The sequence below is a fragment of the Heterodontus francisci genome, unplaced genomic scaffold (genome assembly GCF_036365525.1).
Source record: "Heterodontus francisci isolate sHetFra1 unplaced genomic scaffold, sHetFra1.hap1 HAP1_SCAFFOLD_102, whole genome shotgun sequence".
Classification (NCBI taxonomy): Eukaryota; Metazoa; Chordata; class Chondrichthyes; order Heterodontiformes; family Heterodontidae; genus Heterodontus; species Heterodontus francisci.
The window spans coordinates 4412958-4424843 of NW_027140380.1; the positions used below are offsets into that span (position 1 = coordinate 4412958).

Below are 11886 nucleotides of genomic sequence, written 5' to 3' on the forward strand. Positions count from 1 at the left end.
TGCACCACAACCAGGTCAACCTTTCCACATAACACAACACCTTTATCCCAGAAATCAACCTAGTGGTACTTGCATGAACTACCTCCAATGCAAATATATCTCTCCTTAAATAAGGAGACCAAAACTGCATGCAACACTCAAGGTGTGGTCGAACCAACAACCTGCACATTTATACTCCATCCCCCTTGAAATAAACACCAACATTCCATTTGCCTTCCTAATTACTTGCTGTGTTTTCATGCTAACATTTTGTGATTCATATATGAGGACACCCAGATCCCTCTGTACCACAGTATTCTGCATTCTCTCTCTAATTAAATAATATTCTGCTTTTCTATACGTCATACCAAAGTGGATAACCTCACATTTTCCCACATTATACTTCATTGCCAAATTTTTGTCCACACACTTAACCTGTCTTTATCCCTTTGCAAACTCATTGTGTCCTCCTCACAACTTGCTTTCCCACCTATCTTTGTATCCCCAGCAAATTTGATTACAATACACTCGATCCCTTCATCCAAGTTATTAATATAGATTGTAAGTAGTTGAGGCCCCAACACCAATCCCTGTGGCACCCCACTAATTAGTTTGCCAACCTGAAAAATGACCCATTTAACCCAATTCTCTGTTTCTTGTTAGTTAGCCAATCCTCTATCCGTGCTAATATATTACACCTGAACACCATGAGCTCTTATCTTGTGTTGTAACCTTTTACATGGCACTTTTTCGAACGCCTTTAAAATCCAAATACACTACATCTACTGGTTCCCCTTCATATACCCTGCTTGTTACATCCTCAAAGAACTCTAATAATTTTGTCAAACATCGTTTCCCTTTCATAAATCCATGTTGACTCTGCATGATTGTACTTTAATTTTCTGAATGTTCTGCTACCACTTACTTAATCATGGATTCCAGCATTTTCCCAATGACAGACATTAGGCTAGCAGGCCTATCATTACCTGCTTTTTGAATAGGGGTTTTACATTTGTGGTTTTAATATCCACTGGCACTGTTCCAGAATCTCGTGAATTGACGAAGATTACAACCAACGCATCCACTATGGCTGGAGCCATTTCTTTTAAACTCTGGGATGCAGGCCATCAGGTCTGGGGGATCTGTCAGATTTTAGTCCCATTAGTTTTCCTCATACATTTTTTCCAGCGACAATGATCGTTTCAAGTTCCTTCCCTCCTTTTCCCCTTGATTTTATACTATTCTTTGGATGCTTTTAGTGTTTTCTACCATGAAGACTGAGTTAAAATACTTGTTCAAAGTCTCTGCCATTTCCTGGTTTCTCATTGGACCAACCATTCAACCGAAATCGACAGCCGCTGTTTAAAGTATTTCCTCGATACTTCTCACCGAGTGACAGCAATAGTTGTTGTTCGCATAACTGCCCACATCCCTGCTGCCCGGCTCTATTTCCTCTATTCACTGTTCAAGAACAACAAACAGTGTGAAACTAAAGCCAAACCAGGAACGTGCATTACAGGTTTGAGGACAGAAAACAACAATGATTTTCAATAGCAGAATCTTCCCGTTCTGTCTCCCTTACCTTGTCCACACACAGCCCGAGAAAGACCTCTTCCTTCCTGCACTTTGTTCCGGGAGCAAATTCTCATTGAGAAGCGGCGCTCAGATCACCGGAGAGAAAAAAAGAATTCAAACTGTCTCAATGAAAAACAGACCAGAATTGACCCAGATACTTCCATTATTAAATTAATTCATCAGCACCAAACCACTTATCATTAATGCACCGAGGGGGTCTCCAAATTTATGAAATTGAAGGTGGCAGCATTTATTAAATTGTTGATTGACATCATGTAGTTCAGTTCTTCATTTAATTGGGGGTGGGGGGAAGGGTGCAGGGGGATGTGTGAGCAGAGGAGCAGAGCGAAATCCAGAGAGGGAACGGAAAACACACCTGGACAGATGTGAAACTGGTCAATGCACCATTACAATAACTCCATCTCTGACTCCCTCCTGACAGGAACCAGTCCTTTCACAGAGACTGTGGGTGGCTCTGAAAAGAGTCTTTGGTTTATTAGATGACATTTTGGCCGCTTTACTTTTTCTGGGATCTCTGAGCGCTGGTTTTCTTGCGTAGCAGCACGGCCTCGATATTAGGCAGCACACCGCCCTGAGCGATGGCCTCTCTTCCCAGCAGCTTGTTGAGCTCCTCGTCGTTGCGGACGGCCAGTTGCAGGTGTCTGGGGATGATGCGGGTCTTCTTGTTGTCCCGGGCCCAGTTACCGGCCAGCTCGAGGATTTCAGTGGTCAGATACTCGAGCACAGCAGCCAGATAGACCGGGGCTCCGGCACCCACACGCTCAGCATAGTTGCCCTTTCTCAGGAGCCTATGAACACGGCCCACCGGGAACTGCAGTCCAGCCCGGGAGGAGTGAGACTTGGCCTTGGCCCTGGCCCGAGCTTTCCCGCTGGTCTTTTCCTCTTCCTCTTTTCCCCCAAAATATACTTTATTCATAAAAATCTGTAAAAAAAATACAGTACAAAACAGTTCAAAATAACACCAAGTTGACATCCCAAAAAGTGCAAAGGAAATCAGTTTTCTTTGATGCAGGAGTGAGTTTCCTCACAACCCTTCCATTTTGCAGCAAACCCATATTCAGTGCATACAGCCCGAGGGGCTTCCCATGGGTCCAGCCCCTCAGTTCACTTTGGTGGGAGAACCTTACACAGTTTTTATACCTCATTGAGACTTTGCAGTGGCTGCCCCTCTTCCAGACACTTTTTTTAAATTTCCAAAGTATACTTTATTCATAAAAAAACTATAAAAAAAAATAGATTACCAAACAGTTCCAAAAAGCACAAAGTCGAAAAACACAAGGAGTGCAAATGAGATTAGTTTCTTTCAATACAGGAGTGAGTTGCCTCACAACCCTTCCATTTCATTTTACATGCTACGTACATTTTACAGCAAACAAAATATTTTCTGGATACAGTTGAGGGGTTTCCCATTGGTCCAGCCCCTCCGTTCACTTTGCTGGGGGGACCTTACACTGTGATCTTTCCACATTGAGCCTTTGCTGCGGCTGCCCCAAGCTTTAGTGCGTCCCTCAGCACGTAGTCCTGGACCTTGGAATGTGCCAGTCCGCAACATTCGGTCCTGGACAACTCTTTGCGCTGGAAGACCAGAAGGTTTCGGGCAGACCAAAGGGCGTCTTTCACCGAATTGATAGTTTTCCAGCAGCAGTTGATGTTTGTCTCGGAGTTCGTCCCTGGGAACAGCCCGCAGAGCACAGAGTCCTGTGTTACAGAGGTGCTAAGGATGAACCTCAACCAAAAACACTGCATCTCTTTCCACACCTGCTTTGCAAAGACACATTCCAGAACGAGGATGGGCAACTGTCTCTTCCCCACCACAGCCACTTCGAGGGCATCGTGCAGAGGGTGTGTGACTCCGGGCGTGCAGGAAGGATCTGACGGGGAGGGCTCTTCTCACCACCAGCCAAGCTACATCTTGGTGCTTGTTTGAAAGTTCTGGTGATGAGGTATTCTACCAAATGACTTTGGCAGTCTGCTCAGGCCACAATCTCACAAATACTTTCACAAAGAATGCTGAAATCCGCTGACATTGGTCCCTCTGGGCTGGGATGGTAGTGGTGAAGGCTGCTGATTGGTCACTCTGTTACTGCATCTCATGATGTGATTCATGTTTCCAATCCCAGAGCTGCTTAATTCACCAATCCGGAGATTCCACACTGAATAACGGCGGAAAATAACGGCGCTAAATTGTCAGACTCCAACCGATTTTTTAAATTTGAAAAGCCCGCTAATATATCTGTAAAACAAGGAGCAGCTTCAATATAGAATATCGCATTAACAGGCAATTTCATTTTACAGCAAAAAAATTTAAAATCTTTCTCCTCTTGTATTATTCTACACATTGTCACAAGTTCCAGATACACTTTTACAATCCGGTATCTATTCGGGTTTATTCTCAGTCCTTTTTGAAACAGTCTGTAAGCGGAGGCAGAAAGTCTCATTCACAGCATTCTGCAAGCTGACACATTTCAGATCAATCTTTGTCAAGATACCGCATCACTGATTCTAGATTGAACCTATTTGTGGGAGACAAAAGCGGAGAGAAGATTTTTACTGTCAGGTGTTGAAATGTGAGACTGAGGGTTCCTACAACAGCGGGGTTTCCAGATAATGTACTTATTAGTTATTGAGGCCGAGCTTCAACAAGGGAAACAAGTGACTGAGAACTGATCTGTCAGCTTTTATTAACGAGATACAGGAAAGGGGTCGAATATGAACGCGTCCGAGATCCAAGCGCACTTGGGGTCAGTGATCAGTAATTAATTTACACGGCATTATTAAGTAGAGACACAAAGATCTCAAGAGTGAAAGTGAATCACCCAGAATCCATGGGGTTAAAACAGAGATCACAAAGGCAATTAGAAAGTTCCAGACTCTTCATAAAAAAAACCAAATCGATACCATTGAGATGATGTAGCTTTTTCAGAGAGATTGTGGGTGGCTCTTAAAAGAGCCGTTGTGTTTGGGATGTTTTTCAGTCCATTGTGCAGTTTTACTTGGAGCTGGTGTACTTGGTCACCGCCTTTGTCCCTTCCGACATGGCGTGCTTGGCCAGCTCCCCGGGCAGCAGCAGGCGCACGGCGGTCTGGATCTACCGGGAGCTGACGGTGCTGCGCTTGTTGTAATGGGCCAGGCGGGAAACCTCACCCGCGATGCGCTCGAAAATATCGTTCACAAACGTGTTCACGATGCTCATGGCCTTGGAGGAGATGCCGGTGTCGGGGTGAACCTGCTTCATCACTTTGTAGATGTAGATGGAGTAACTCTCCTTCCTCGAATTTCTGCGCCTCTTGCCGCCCTTTGCTGACGTTTTATTTAAGGTTTTCTTGGCGCCCTTCTTAGCAGCTGTTTTCTTCTCTTTTTTTTATTTCCAAAATATACTTTATTCATAAACATCTGTAAAAATTACATTGCCAAACAGTTTCCAAACAGCACCAAAAAATACAAACATTGCAAGGGAGATCAGTTTCCTTCAATACTGTCATGAGTTTCTTCCCAACCCTTCCGTTTCACAATTGTCATGCCAATTATAGTTTTACATTTACAGCAATTGAGAATATTAACGATACAGTTCGAGGGGTTTCCCATGGATCCAGCCCCTCAGTCCAGCTTGGTGGGGGAACCTTACACTGTGGTCTTTCCCCATTGAGCCTTTGCTGCGGCTGCCCCAAGCTTTAGTGCGTCCCTCAGCATGTAGTCCTGGACATTGGAATGTGCCAGTCTGCAACATTCGGTGGTGGACAACTCTTTGCACTGGAAGACCAGCAAGTTTCGGGCAGACCAAAGGGCGTCTTTCACCGAATTGATAGTCCTCCAGCAGCAGTTGATGTTTGTCTCGGTGTGCGTCCCTGGGAACAGCCCGGAGAGCACAGACTCCTGTGTTACAGAGCTGCTTGGGATGAACCTTGACAAAAACCACTGCATCTCTTTCCACACCTGCTTTGCAAAGGCACATTCCAGGAGGAGGTGGGCGACCGTCTCTTCCCCACCACAGCCAACGTGGGGGCACTGTGCGGAGGGGGCGAGACTTCGTGTGTGCAGGAAGGATCTGACGGGGAGGGCCCTTCTCACCACCAGCCAAGCTAAGTCTTGGTGCTTGTTTGAAAGTTCTGGTGATGAGGCATTCCGCCAAATGACTTTGACAGTCTGCTCGGGGAACCATCCGACATGATCCACCGTTTCCTTTTCCCGTAGGGCCTTGAGGACATTCCGTGCAGACCACTGCCTGATGGACCGGTGGTCAAAGGTGTTTTCCCGCAGAAAATGCTCCACGAAGGATAGGTGGTACGGCACCGCCCAACTGCATGGAGCGTTCCGCGGCAATGTGACCAGGCCCATCCTTCGCAACACCGGGGACAGATAGAACCTCAGCACGTAGTGACACTTGGAGTTTGCGTACTGGGGATCTACACACAGCTTGATGCAGCCACACACGAAGGTGGTCATCAGGATGAGGGCCACGTTGGGTACATTTTTCCCGCCCTTGTCTAGAGATTTGAACATCGTGTCCCTCCGGACCCGGTCCATTTTAGATCCCCAGACGAAGCGGAAAATGGCTCGGGTGACTGCCACGGCGCAGGAGTGGGGTATGGGCCAGACCTGCGCCACGTAGAGCAACAACGTGAGCGCCTCGCACCTGATGACCAGGTTCTTACACACAATGGAGAGAGATCGCTGCCCCCACATGCCCAACTTTTGTCGTACCTTGGCTACTCGCTCCTCCCATGTTTTGGTGCACGCCCCGGCCCTTCCGAACCATATCCCCAGCACCTTCAGGTAGTCTGACCTGACGGTGAAGGGGACAAAGGATCGGTCAGCCCAGTTGCCAAAGAACATGGCCTCGCTCTTGCCGTGGTTAACTTTGGCTCCCGAGGCCAGTTCGAACTGGTCGCAGATGCTCATCAGTCTGCGCACGGACAGCGGATCCGAGCAGAAAACGGCGACGTCATCCATGTACAGGGAGGTTTTGACCTGAGTGCCTCCGCTGCCTCGGATTGTCACCCCTCTTATGCTCGCATCCTTCCTAATAGACTCAGCAAAGGGTTCAATACAGCAAACAAACAAGACAGGGGACAGAGGGCAGCCCTGTCTGACTCCAGATTTGATCGGGAAAGTTTCAGATTCCCACCCATTGATTGAGACTGCGCTACTGATGTTTGTTTAGAGCAGTTGGATCCAATTGCAGATTGCCTCCCCAAACCCCATTTTGGAAAGCACGTCCATCATGTAGGTGTGCGATATCCTGTCAAAAGCCTTCTCCTGGTCCAGGCTGATGAGGCAGGTGTCCACCCTCCTGTCCCGTACGTAGGCGATCGTATCCCTGAGTAGCGCGAGACTATCAGAGATCTTCCTGCCGGGTACAGTACAGGTCTGATCGGGGTGAATCACCAACTCCAGAACAGACTTGACTCGACTGGCTATGACTTTGGACAGAATCTTGTAATCAACATTAAGCAGTGAGATGGGCCGCCAATTTCTGAATTCTGCCCTCTCCCACTTCTGCTTGTAAATGAGGGTGATGATGCCTTCCCTTCAGGCATTTTCAGATTCAATTTCAGACACAGAAATAAACCAAACCCCTTCCGAGTGCGGATTAAATAGACAATCCCACAGCTCTATGCTAATGAGGGATGGGAGAAAGTTAGGATTGTGATTGGGCGATTGGCAATGATGTCACAACGGTTTTATATTGTAATACTACAATTGGTCTCTTCAGCCCTCCAATCAGATTTAACATCTACAAACCAATCACTAACTCCTTCACTACATTCAGGAATTCCATTTCCCAAAGACTCTCTCCAGTCCCAGTTTCTATTGGAAAATCCACCGGGAAATGTGTCCTCGCTGCGAGGGTCCCTTATTCTCAGCAGTTTCTCACATTCCGGCCTCTCTAAGTTGAGCCACTTTTTTGGGTGCTCGGGAGGGAAAGAGTCGCCTTCAGATTGACACTTTGGTTGGCTCAAGAAGACTGAGGACACCAACACCTCACCTGCCTCATCGTCGGGGAGACTGTCAACACTGTTCTTCCCCACTGTATGATCCGGGACCGGTCATCCATTCAATCTGTGACGGGTCGTTTGTCTTTTCTGTCTGTTTAGCTTATGCATTACCATAATTAAACTGTTCATATATAAACTGCTACTTCTTAATATTATATTTAAACTGTTGCTTCTTAATAAACTATTATGAGCTTGACATTATGAGCTCGACCCGCTTCTTTGTGTATCTGTAAACACAGAACCTAAATCTTACAATTCCTTCCCAGGGAATATTTTATTCAAAAAGAGACTTTTTGCACACACTGGAAATCTGGATAATAACAGAAGATTCTGGAAACACTCAGCACTTCCCGCAGCATCTGTGGAGAGAGGAAGGTAGGAGCAACGTTTCAGGTTTATTCAAGTGTCGCAGAACTGGACCATTAACCCGAGCTTCACTTCTCCACAGTTGTTTCCGGACTGGCTGAGTGTTTTCAGTATTTTAGCTTTTATCTTTCTGTATTTCATCGCTTTCTATTTTAACTGTTTGCTGTGAAACTGTCAGCATTCTGCTCAGTTCTTTGTGTAGTCATGTTTTCTTTATTTGAAGTAATGCAAATACTATCCTGAAAAAACAGACAGAAATACTGGTCAATGGTAAATACTGGTAAAATATAACAGGGCACATTTACAATCATCGGGTCAATGAAGACAACCTTTATTACGAATCAATTATCTTTATTTTCAATATAAATATATGAAGCAATATCAGTGCAGCACTTACAGACAAAAATCTATTACCTCACATTACCTGCTTCTTTCACCCTGACAGACCATGTCAATTTCTGCCCTTATGTTGCATTTCTCACTTTTAGCTAGAAAACGTCAGCAATTTGTGATATAGTGCAGTTAACAGATCAGACAGTCAGACACAACCTGCAATAATTGTTCAGCTTTTGTTGGACAGATGGGATTTAGAAATACTAAGAAACAAAACGAGCTGTTATTGCATTTAGTTAGCCCAAACGTTAGTGATGACCCTGTGCCAAATAAGTGAGCCTGTTGTCCCGTACCTTAGAGTAAGAATCATTCTTTATCTGTGGCAATCTGTCAGTTTCCGTTACTGAAAGAGAATGTGGAATTCATGCTGCCGTCAGTCAGTCTCTAATTCTGTATGTGAGCTTAGGATTCAGACACTGCCAATAAGTCTCTGTTGCAGTATGTAACTGTGTGATTCATTCTGTATCAGTCAGCCTCTGGTACTGTGTGTGAGAGTAGGATTGCTGTTGTACCTCTCTGCCACTGTAAACCTTTGAATCTGGGCTCATTTAACATCCGTCAGTCTCTGGTACTGCCTATGAGTGTGGGTTTTATTCAGTATCTGTCAGTTTCTGGTACTGCCTATGAGTGTGAGTTTTGTTCAGTGTCTGTCAGTCTCTGGTACTCTATGTGTGTGATGCATTCAGAAATCATTAATCTCTGGGATAGTTTGTAGTTCAGAATTCATCCGACACACAATTACATAGAATTTACAACACAGAGACAAGCTATTCTGCCCAAGTGCTGGTGGTTCCACATGAGCCTCCTCCCACCTTACCTCCTCTAATTGTATCTGCAAATCCCTCAAATCTTTTCTGCCTCATATTTAATTTATCAATCATTTAATTTGATGTTAAATGTAACAATTCTCATCAACCCAAGTGCTGCATGTTCCAGATTCGAACCAGGTCTAAAGCAGGGTAAAGAAGTTTCTCCTGAATTAATTATTTGATTTATTCCTGACTATTTCATATTTACAGCTTTTGACTCCACCACAAATGGGAAATATCTCTACCTCTACCCTATCAAATCCTTTCATATAATTCAGTGCTTCTATTAGGTGATCATTCAGCTTCCTCTTTTCCAAACAAAAGAGACCAGACTTGTTCAGTATTTAGAACTCCTGTGGAACAAGTAGCTCAGTTTGCAGTAATGGAATAAATACTGTATCTCAGTCTGAAACTGTCTGCAATTTTAGATAGTGATGTCTCGGAACGTGTTTTTGGGATCCTTAGGGGGGAGGGGGAGCAGCCCCAAGTCGTGGTCCACATAGGCACCAACGACATAGGTAGGAAGAGAGATGGGGATTTAAGGCAGAAATTCAGGGAGCTAGGGTGGAAGCTTAGAGCGAGAACAAACAGAGTTGTTATCTCTGGGTTGTTGCCCGTGCCACGTGATAGCGAAGCGAGGAATAGGGAGAGAGAGGAGTTGAACACGTGGCTGCAGGGATGGTGTAGGAGGGAGGGTTTTGGTTTCCTGGATAATTGGGGCTCTTTCTGGGGTAGGTGGGACCTCTACAAACAGGATGGTCTTCACCTGAACCAGAGGGGTACCAATATCCTGGGGGGGAGATTTGCTAGTGCTCTTCGCGGGGGTTTAAACTAATTCAGCAGGGGAATGGGAACCTAAATTGTAGTTCCAGTGTACAGGATGTTGAGAGTAGTGAGGTCAGGGATAAGGTTACAAGGACGCAAGAGGGCACTGGCAAGCAAGAACCTGGTTTAAAGAGTGTCGACTTCAACGCCAGGAGCATCCGGAATAAGGTGGGTGAGCTTGCAGCATGGGTTGGTACCTGGGTTCTCGATGTAGTGGCCATTTTGGAGACATGGCGAGAGCAGGGGCAGGAATGGATGTTGCAGGTTCCGGGATTTAGATGTTTCAGTAAGAACAGAGAAGATGGTAAAAGAGGTGGGGTGGGGGGAGGTGTGGCATTGTTAATCAAGGAGAGTATTACAGCGACAGAAAGGACGTTTGAGGACTCGTCTACTGAGGTAGTATGGGCCAAGGTTAGAAACAGGAGAGGTGAGGTCACCCTGTTGGGAGTCTTTTATAGACCTCCGAATAGTTCCAGAGATGTAGAGGAAAGGATAGCGAAGATGATTCTCGACAGGGGCGAGAGTAACAGGGTAGTTGTTATGGGGAACTTTAACTTTCCAAATATCGACTGGAACTACTATAGTTTGAGTACTTTAGATGGGTCAGTTTTTGTCCAGTGTGTGCAGGAGGGTTTTCTGACACAGTATGTAGACAGGCCAACCTGAGGCGATGCCACATTGGATTTGGTACTGGGAAATGAACCCGGCCAGGTGTTAGATTTAGATGTAGGTGAGCACTTTGGTGATAGTGATCACAACTCGGTTAGGTTTACCTTAGCGATGGGCAGGGACAGGTATATACCGCAGGGCAAGAATTATAGCTGGGGGAAAGGAAATTATGATGCGATTAGGCAAGATTTAGGATGTGTAGGATGGGGAAGGAAACTGCAGGGGATGGGAACAATCGAAATGTGGAGCTTATTCAATGTGCAGCTACTGTGTGTCCTTGATAAGTATGTACCTGTGAGGCAGAGAGGAAGTTGTCGAGCGAGGGAGCCGTGGTTTACTAAAGAAGTTGAAGCGCATGTCAAGAGGAAGAAGAAGGCTTATGTTCGGATGAGATGTGAAGGCTCAGTTAGGGCGCTTGAGAGTTACAGGCTAGCCAGGAAGGATCTAAAGGGAGAGCAAAGAAGAGCAAGGAGAGGACACGAGAAGTCATTGGCGGATAGGATCAGGGAAAACCCTAACGGTTTCTATTGGTATATCAGGAATCAAAGAATGACTAGAGTTAGATTAGGGCCAATCAAGGATAGTAGTGGGAAGTTGTGTGTGGAATCAGAGGAGATAGGGGAAGCGTTAAATGAATATTCTTCATCAGTATTTACAGTAGAGAAAGAAAATGTTGTCGAGGAGAATACTGAGATTCAGGCGACTAGGCTAGATGGGATTGAGGTTCACAAGGAGGAGGTGTTAGCAATTTTGGAGAGTGTGAAAATGGATAAGTCCCCTGGGCCAGATGGGATTTATCCGAGGATTCTCTGGGAAGCTAGGGAGGAGATTGCAGATCCTTTGTCCTTGATCTTTATGTCGTCATTGTCGACAGGAATAGTGCCGGAATACTGGAGGATAGCAAATGTTGTCCCCTTGTTCAAGAAGGGGAGTAGAGACAGCCCTGGTAATTATAGACCGGTGAACCTTAAATCGGTTGTGGGTAAAATGTTGGAAAAGGTTATAAGAGACTGGATTTATAATCATCTTGAAAAGAATAAGTTCATTAGCGATAGTCAGCACGGTTTTGTGAAGGGTAGGTCGTGCCTCACAAACCGTATTGAGTTTTTCGAGAAGGTGACCAAACAGATGGATGAGGGTAAAGCAGTGGATGTGGTGTATATGGATATCAGTAAGGTGTTTGATAAGGTTCCCCACGGTAGGCTATTGCAGAAAATACGGAAGTATGGGTTTGAAAGTGATTTTGAGCTTTG

General features: G+C 45.5%; 1 pseudogene; it reads right to left on the minus strand.

The window, feature by feature from the left end:
* Nucleotides 1-2425, minus strand: part of LOC137359411 (uncharacterized) — a 36083-nt pseudogene extending 33658 nt beyond the window's left edge.
* Nucleotides 2426-11886: the final 9461 nt, after the last annotated feature.